We start from the raw sequence: 7965 nt of genomic DNA on the forward strand, positions 1-7965 counted from the left end.
CAAAATAAAGATAGATTTATAGTCACCACACATTTCCATGTGGGCAAGCCATGGTGCAGGTGAGGTGACAGAAACTGGCCTCAAGGAGAAGAAATCTTGCTTCCACATTCTCCCTCATGCATGTTAAACAATTGTGTAGCCCAGGTTGAAGATGCTGTTAGAAGTGTTCCTGTTCCCATCATGTGGGAAGACGTGTCATAAATAAGTCTCTATTCCAAGAGAATGAAACGTCAACATACATTATTTTAAAGCATACTGTCCTTGATTTCCCATGATCCAATTTTCATTCAGTAGTGTGTCATTTAGCTTCCATGAATTTCTGTACTTTTTCTCATTTTTGTTGTTGTTGGTATCTAGCTTTATTCCTTTGTGGGCAGATAGAATATTCATTAAAGGAAAAATCCACCCAGAAGATACTGTAATCTGAAACATATATGCACCACACACAGGGACACCCAATTACATAAAAGAAACTTTACTAGTTCTAAAATCTCACATTGATTTCAGCACAGTGAAGGTGGGTGACTTCAATAACCCTCTGTCACCAACAGGCAGGTCAACCAGACAAAATCTAAATAGAGAAATCCTGGAGGTAAATGACAGCATAATGAAATGAATCTTACTGACATCTGCAGAACATTCTACCCAAACACCAGAAGAATACACTTTCTTCTCAGCAGCCCCTGGATATTTCTTCAAAATTGGCCACATGTTAGGTCATAAATTTATTAAAATTGAAATATCAGGATGTTCCTCTGTGTATTCCTCTTCATCCACTGATGATGATGAAGGGCCCTGCAGTCTCCTATTTCCCATCTGCTTCTATATTTACCTTTGAGTAGTCAAGAAAGAAAAGATGAGGGCTTTTTATTTCAATATGCTTATGGAACAAAGGCCTTTATGTTCTAAAGTTGGAGCCTACTGCTCTCAGAAAGTGTAGTTCCTGAACCAGACCTGAACCCCAGTGGGCTAGAGAGTTGATTCTTTGCAGGATCCAAGGGCATTAGCACCCTTGAGATGGGGATGTCACAAGTCCCTTCCTTCGGGGTCATCTGGAATGGACAAGATGGTCTCATCATGCTTCTGGTGATTTGAAGTCAAGAGGACACTAGGCACAGAGCTGGTCAGAGTAAAGCCAGAACAGGCTGTTCTGAAGAAGCCAGTGGGTTCTGAACACTGCATGAATGTCCTCCATGTGCCTCCTTCCACTTTGGACATATCAAATGAACTGTCTTGACATCCCCACATCCAGAGATCTAGGATTTCTTTCTACTTTGGCAAAATATTCATCATGCACAAGGAACAATAGAACCAGGCTCCAGGGGATGAACTCACACCAAGAGACATCTGGGGACACAAACCTAACTCAATAGACCTTAACATACACGGCAGAATGCCTGAAATCCAGGGGCAGGGGCTATGGGGGTGCAGATTCAGGAGGGGCTCTAAAAATGGTCAAGATGTATTATATGAAATGCACAAAAATTCAATAAAATTATATATTGGGAAAAGTGTTAAAAAGGTGATGAGCTCCTGTCTTAATCCCAAGAAATGCTTCCATTCCAGGAAACCACCATCACTCAGACTATTCACACTGTTCTCTACTGTGGCCATTTTCATTTTTTCCTCATTATATTTTGAACACTGTATGCATATCAAAATGTACGCATGACCATATAATCAAATTGTGACATTCCAGTGTTTGCATCTTCTATCTCCATATCATGCCTTGAGATACGCTATTCAGTTGTTTAAAGTTTATTTATTCACAGTTATGTATCATAGCCAACAAAGTACCAATGATTAGCATTTTACATATATGTAAACAAATATACATATTCATATATGCCTATGGATACATATATACATCTATATACATATTATATATACATAATACACGCATTTCATCTTGCCCATAAAGGATGGAATCTTTTCACTGTATTTCTAGAATTAATGTGTTATAAAGCACATCTTATGTTTAGGAGACTTTCCAGTGTCCTGATCGTCACTGAGTTGGCCTCAGTAGTGCTTACTGAAATATATTTCCTAAACAGCCCACCACGCTTGCTGGAATTGTTAACATTACAAACATTTACTCCCCTGTCCTACTGCCTGTTTTCAGAGCAACAGCGGCTACTCAAAACGCTTGAAGTCCCAGAGTATCTGGCACAAGACAGGATGCGGTATGCAGAGTTCTGACCAGGAAAGCATAACCTAAGAAGGGCACAGCACTGAAGTAGGGAACAGGGGCTGCAGAGATGGCTCTGCAGTTAAGAGCACTGGCTGCTCTTGCAGAGGACCTGGTTCCCAGCACTCCCATGGTGGCTAACAACCATCCATAACTGCAGTTCCAGGACATCCAATGCCCTCTTCAGACATCTGCGGGCATTGCCCGACATGGGTACACTTAGATACATACAGGCAATGCACTTATACACATAAAATAAAAATAATAAATAAAATATTTTTAAAAGTAACAGTGGCCATGCCTTTAATCCCAGCACTTGAGAGGCGGAGGCAGGCGGATCTCTGTGAGTTCAAGGCCAGCCTGGTCTACATAGCAAGTTCCAGGTCAGCTTGGGCTACAGGGAGACCCTGTCTCAAAAAGACCCCCCCAAAAAAGTAAAAAGTAAATTTGTTTATGTCATAGTTTCCATTTTCTTGTTCTATGTTTTCCTCTGTTTCTTCACAGATCATGTAGTAGTGCACTGACGTCAGCCACCTTACATGAGGGAAGACACTTGATGTGGACACCAGACTTAGAGATCAGATTCTTTGGTTTGTGAAGCCACATGCGGCCACTTGTCCAACTCTGGGTTTGTGACATGGGAAAAACAGAGTGCTTTGTGAATCTACCGTCTTCTGAGCGGCCTGATCTTTATAGCCAAAAGCAGATTTCTGTCTGTACTACGGAGCGTTTCTCATTTTCCCAAATTCCAATGGATAGCTGGAGGTTGGCATTCAAGCGTGGCGCTGCTTTGCACTTTTCTCATGAACTGAAGGCAAACGTTCACATGCCTAAGTAGTGTGCACACGTGGGTTCGCTAAAACGGCCTGTGGGGTGGTCCTCCCACCTACTTTTATTGATCTTCAGCGGCTGTTCATAAATTCAGGAAATTTTCTTGGTATCATATGTTACATATCTTTTTAAAAACAGCAATTTCATTTTCCATTTTTTGGGGGGGTTGATGTGCAAACAAACCTAATTTTTATTTTTAAAAATAATTTCTGAACTTTCTTTCAAATTAAGTTTATAAAATCCAAACTTGGCTGGATATGGTATCGCATGCCTTTAGCCCCAGCACTCAGGAGGCAGAGGCAGGGATATTTCTGTGAGGTCATGCCCAGCCTGGTCTACATAAAGAGTTCCAGCCCAGCTGGGGCTACAGGGAGACCTCAAAAACACAAAATAAATAACAAACAAGCAAAGAAAACCAAACTTGCATGTTTTAGTGTTTTTCTTGCATGAGCTAAACTTCTGATGTATCCTGTGTTTGAGTTAGCATTGTATTTCTGACCCACTGACACCCTCGGGGAGGCTCCACTTTTCTGAGTAGGGGAGTCTGACAAACGAATCTCACACATGGATACCCAACAACTAGATGGATAGAAACAGGGCTATGAAGAGAGCTGCTGGATCAGAGAAACAGTCAGTGAGCTTGGAGGAATTAAAGAGCTCTGTGGTTTATTCTCACTTCTTCTACAGTGCTCTCTGACGCCTCTGTTCTTACACCTGACCCACTTGTATGCACGGGGGCTATTCCTCTTTCATCTTCATAGACCATCAGACTTTGTTGACCCACAGAAGGTGCTGAATAGATGATACTTGCTTCTTATTACAGTCCCTACATTCTGAACCCGACAACAGATGATCATCCTGCCCTTGTTTTATGCCATAGGCCAATGTGTAGAAAATCAACAGAATTTCCAGCCCCTATTTCCTAGAGTAAATAAATTTGTTTACTTAACAGTGATGGAACATGAGATTATGACTTGCAATATCTGGCAATAAGTTCACTTTATCTATTTCTAGAGAGTATAGAACAGTCAGTTGCTAGAGGTGTCATATCAAATCCCAGAGGAGGAAATTTGGACAGGCAGAGACACCAAAGACGCTTTGAAACTCTTTCAGCACAGGTCTATGAACTGTGAGCAGCTGTCAGGTTCTGGGCTCAGAACACAAATAGTCCCAATAAGAGACAGAAGTTATCATACTAAATGCTGATCAATTAAGGAAGAACTTTAGATAGTGGAGAAGCCCCAGGGATTTGGACACAGCTTGGTTACCTAATCTTCAGTGACTTTGAAAAAGGTAATTAACCTCTTTGAATTTCCTTTTCAAACCCACAAAACATTTGGGCAATGAAAGTAGCTGCTTTATTGGGTTGTTGTGAAAACTTACTGTCATAATCTTAGCAATCCAAAATGTAAGCACATATGATCACGCTGAATATTTTTATATGTTTTGAGAATACTTTCTCACTTATAATTTTCCAGTTAATATGATTTCTATGAATCACACAAGGCTGTCTTGGTCCTAACATAAATGTAAAATCACATTAGCATCCTCATTTTTCATAAGATGGTGAGTTCTAAAGCATTTAAACATTTTACCCCATAAGTAATGGTTCATACATGTTAAATTATTGGAAAGCCGTATTTTCCATTTTCAAATACCTCAAATGTTTTATGACATTAGTAAGTTCATTGCTAAAGAGCGATCACAATATCAGCAGTGTTTCAAGTCAGAGTAAATGTAAGTCAAGGGATCCCTTGAGGATGGGGAGGACGTGGGTGCACTGAGAGATGAGGAGTGTATACTAGATACTGATGATGGTGGAAGAGGAAGCTGAAAAACGTTCAACCCAGTGATACGCAGGTTATGTTGACTCTAAGACAATGATGTTAGGATGGATGAAGAAAGACAAGTTAGGCTGCATACTGGGCCAAGGAACTTCTTCAGACTGTAGAGACAAACCTCCTTGCTTTGAAGATGAACATTTAAGAATCAGCCAAATCTAGCAATCTCAAATTGTGAAGTCAGTTCAAGACTTCTGACATCCATACCTCAGTTTCTACACATTCTGTTGTGCTCCCAGGCTCTATAAGGACTCGAAGCCACACCAGAGAAGCATTAAATTGGGTCCTCCATGGAGTTTGGTGTTGTGAACCAGTTAGCATTTCTTGTCCATATGGAATTTCTATGATCAGTGAGACACAGGTCTTTTGAACATCATAGGATATAATAATTCTCCGTTTTTATATAAACTAGCAGTTCCAAAATGTTTTTCCAAGGTCAAATGAAACTAATCACATGAGTCTATTTTGGATTAAGCTACATTGGGGATCTTTCCATGAGTGAAAAGCATGTTCCATTTCATTGAACCCTGAGTGTCTGTCTCACGATAATTTTTTTTTTTTTACATTTTATTTAATTAGTGTGTGTGTGTGTGTGTGTGTGTGTGTGTGCGCGCGCGCGCGCACGTGCTGCCATGCAGAGTGTGTGCTACCCTGCATGTGTGGACGTTAGAGAACCATCAGTGACAGTCAGTTTTCTCCTTCCACCACGTGTTTCCTTCCCAAAAGTTGTCAGGCTTGGCGGCAGTGACTCTACCCACTGAGTCACCTTTGGTCGTCTGGTTTTTGCTTTTCATTTCAATTATTAACTGGCGATCTTCACGTGCAAATCTCTCATGACATTGTCTTCTGAGTAGGCCTTTCCTTGGACTTCCCTCTCGGTACGTAAGCAAGCTTCATTTCCACTAAGAACATATGATCATCCATGACAGGTGCCTTTGGAGTGAGTCCGATCCAAATGAAGGCAAACGTTAGATGTGGTCCGACCAGCAGCATCTATTGAACTTTCTCTTCACTGTGTCTGAGATGAAATTCCTACTAATTGCAGTCAGGATTTTATTTAAACAGTTTCATTTAATATCCTGGAACTTCCATTCCAAACAATCTTGACTAAGTCTCACAGGAAGCACCAAGTTCTGCAAGCACAAACAACTTGCTTCAAGGAACTTATGTGAGATAGAGGAAGAAAGCCCGGGATAAATATACTGCTGCACAACGTAACTTCCAGGTCTCTGTCATTTTTATCTGCATGGTAATTTCATTTGTCTCTATTTTAAATTTTTTGATTTAGTTATTATTTTTATGTGTATGAGTGTTTTGCTTGCATGTACATATGTGTATAGGTGAACTTATGTCATGCAATGTCTGTGGAGGCCAGAAGAGGGGGAGAGATGCCCTGGACTGGAGTTGTGGACAGTTGCTAGCTGCCATGTGGGTGTTGGGAACCCCAACTGGCTCCCCTGAAGAGCAGCCAGTGCTCTTGACTGCTGAGCCATCTCTCTGGGCACAATTTTCCTCTGTTCTCATGCACAGCGGCAGCAGAATATGCTGCACCTATCACGCCTTGTGCATATCCAAGAGACATCTTCAAGAGAATTGCAGCAGCGTTTCTGCAGTGGCAGGTCAAGGTCTTCCTTAGGCCTAGATAGAGAGTACATGGATTGTTGGCTAATGGTAAAATACAGTCTTGGGAAAATATATGAGTTACTGAGTAAGTTTGTCATTTGGGCCCCGTGACAGCCAGAATCATGGTCAATTGTCAAAAGTCCACTGTGTGGTTCAGTGGAGCCTATATAACATTATAGTTGCAACTGGGACTATTTAAAGGACAAGGCAGTCAAGCTTCTAAAATATAAGACACGTTCTTTCATCCAACATTTCTACTTCCAGAAACACATCAAAGAACTTTTGTGACTTTTCGACAATATGATATCTATACTTGTGTTCAGTGGTATTCGTTTTTCCTAATTCTATCAGCTGAAGAGATCAAGCTATCATAGCAAATGATGCGAGACCATAAGAAAAACTGACACAATTCTTTATGGTTTATATGCAATATGTGCAGAATATACTTAGTGAGGAAAATTCAGTAGAGAAATTTTTCTATGGCCAATGGTGGTAGTTTCTTGGATTAGGAGGAACATTATTTAGAATGGTTGAGATTGGAAAGGAGCTCACCACACTCTCTATTATGTGAATTTTGTTTCTTTTGGATGAATGAACATTTTCTAAAACTGAAAATATCTAAAAGGTCAGAGATGGGCTGTGTTATACATATCTGTCCATTTGATATTTCTCAAAGTGGACACAGGTATATGGTGCATACTCGTGAGGTGTTTAGATCATACTGGCTTCTTGAGAAAGCCTGCTTTGGATTTACTTTGACCAAGTCTATGTCTAGCATCCTCTGGAGCTCAAGTCACCAGAGGCATGGTTAGGACATCTTGGCCTCTCCACAGGGACCTGAAGGAAGGGATTCATAAAGTCCCCATTCAGAAGGGTGCTAATGCTCCTGGATCCTGCAGTCTTTCTAACTCACTGGGGTTCAAGTCTACCAGGGTCTCCAAAGTTTGAGAGCATCAGGATCCAATGGCAAAACAAAAACACCTCTGTTCCATAAGCACATTGAATAAAATATTTCCTGTTATTTTTCTTTCCGGAATACCCAAAGGTAAATATCCAAGCAGATGGGAAACAGCAGAAGACAGCAGGGCCCTTCATCATTAACAGCTCTAAGGGAAGAAAGTCATTGAACACAGAGGCACATCATGATGGAATCCGTGAGATCAGAGGAACATCAAAGGGACCCTGCGGACCTTGGTCTTCCCTCCCCATCAGTGCACACACCCTCTAACTGAAGGGCCTGTCTCTGAGCCTTCTTCTGACAGCCATATAAATACAGGTTGGCTCCTTACTCCCCACACACTCAGCTCCTGATCAGCAATCCTCCAGTGACTCCTAGCCATGAGAACACTCACCGTCCTCCTCGCTGCCCTTCTCTTGCTGACCTTCCAGGCCCAGGCTGATCCTCTCCCAGGAGCAGCTGAGGAGACCCCAGATGAGGAGCAGCCAGGTGACGAGGACCAGGATATGGACATCTCCTTTGGA

The sequence above is a fragment of the Nannospalax galili genome, unplaced genomic scaffold (assembly GCF_000622305.1).
Source record: "Nannospalax galili isolate Female #2095 unplaced genomic scaffold, S.galili_v1.0 scaffold1483, whole genome shotgun sequence".
NCBI classification, from domain to species: domain Eukaryota; kingdom Metazoa; phylum Chordata; class Mammalia; order Rodentia; family Spalacidae; genus Nannospalax; species Nannospalax galili.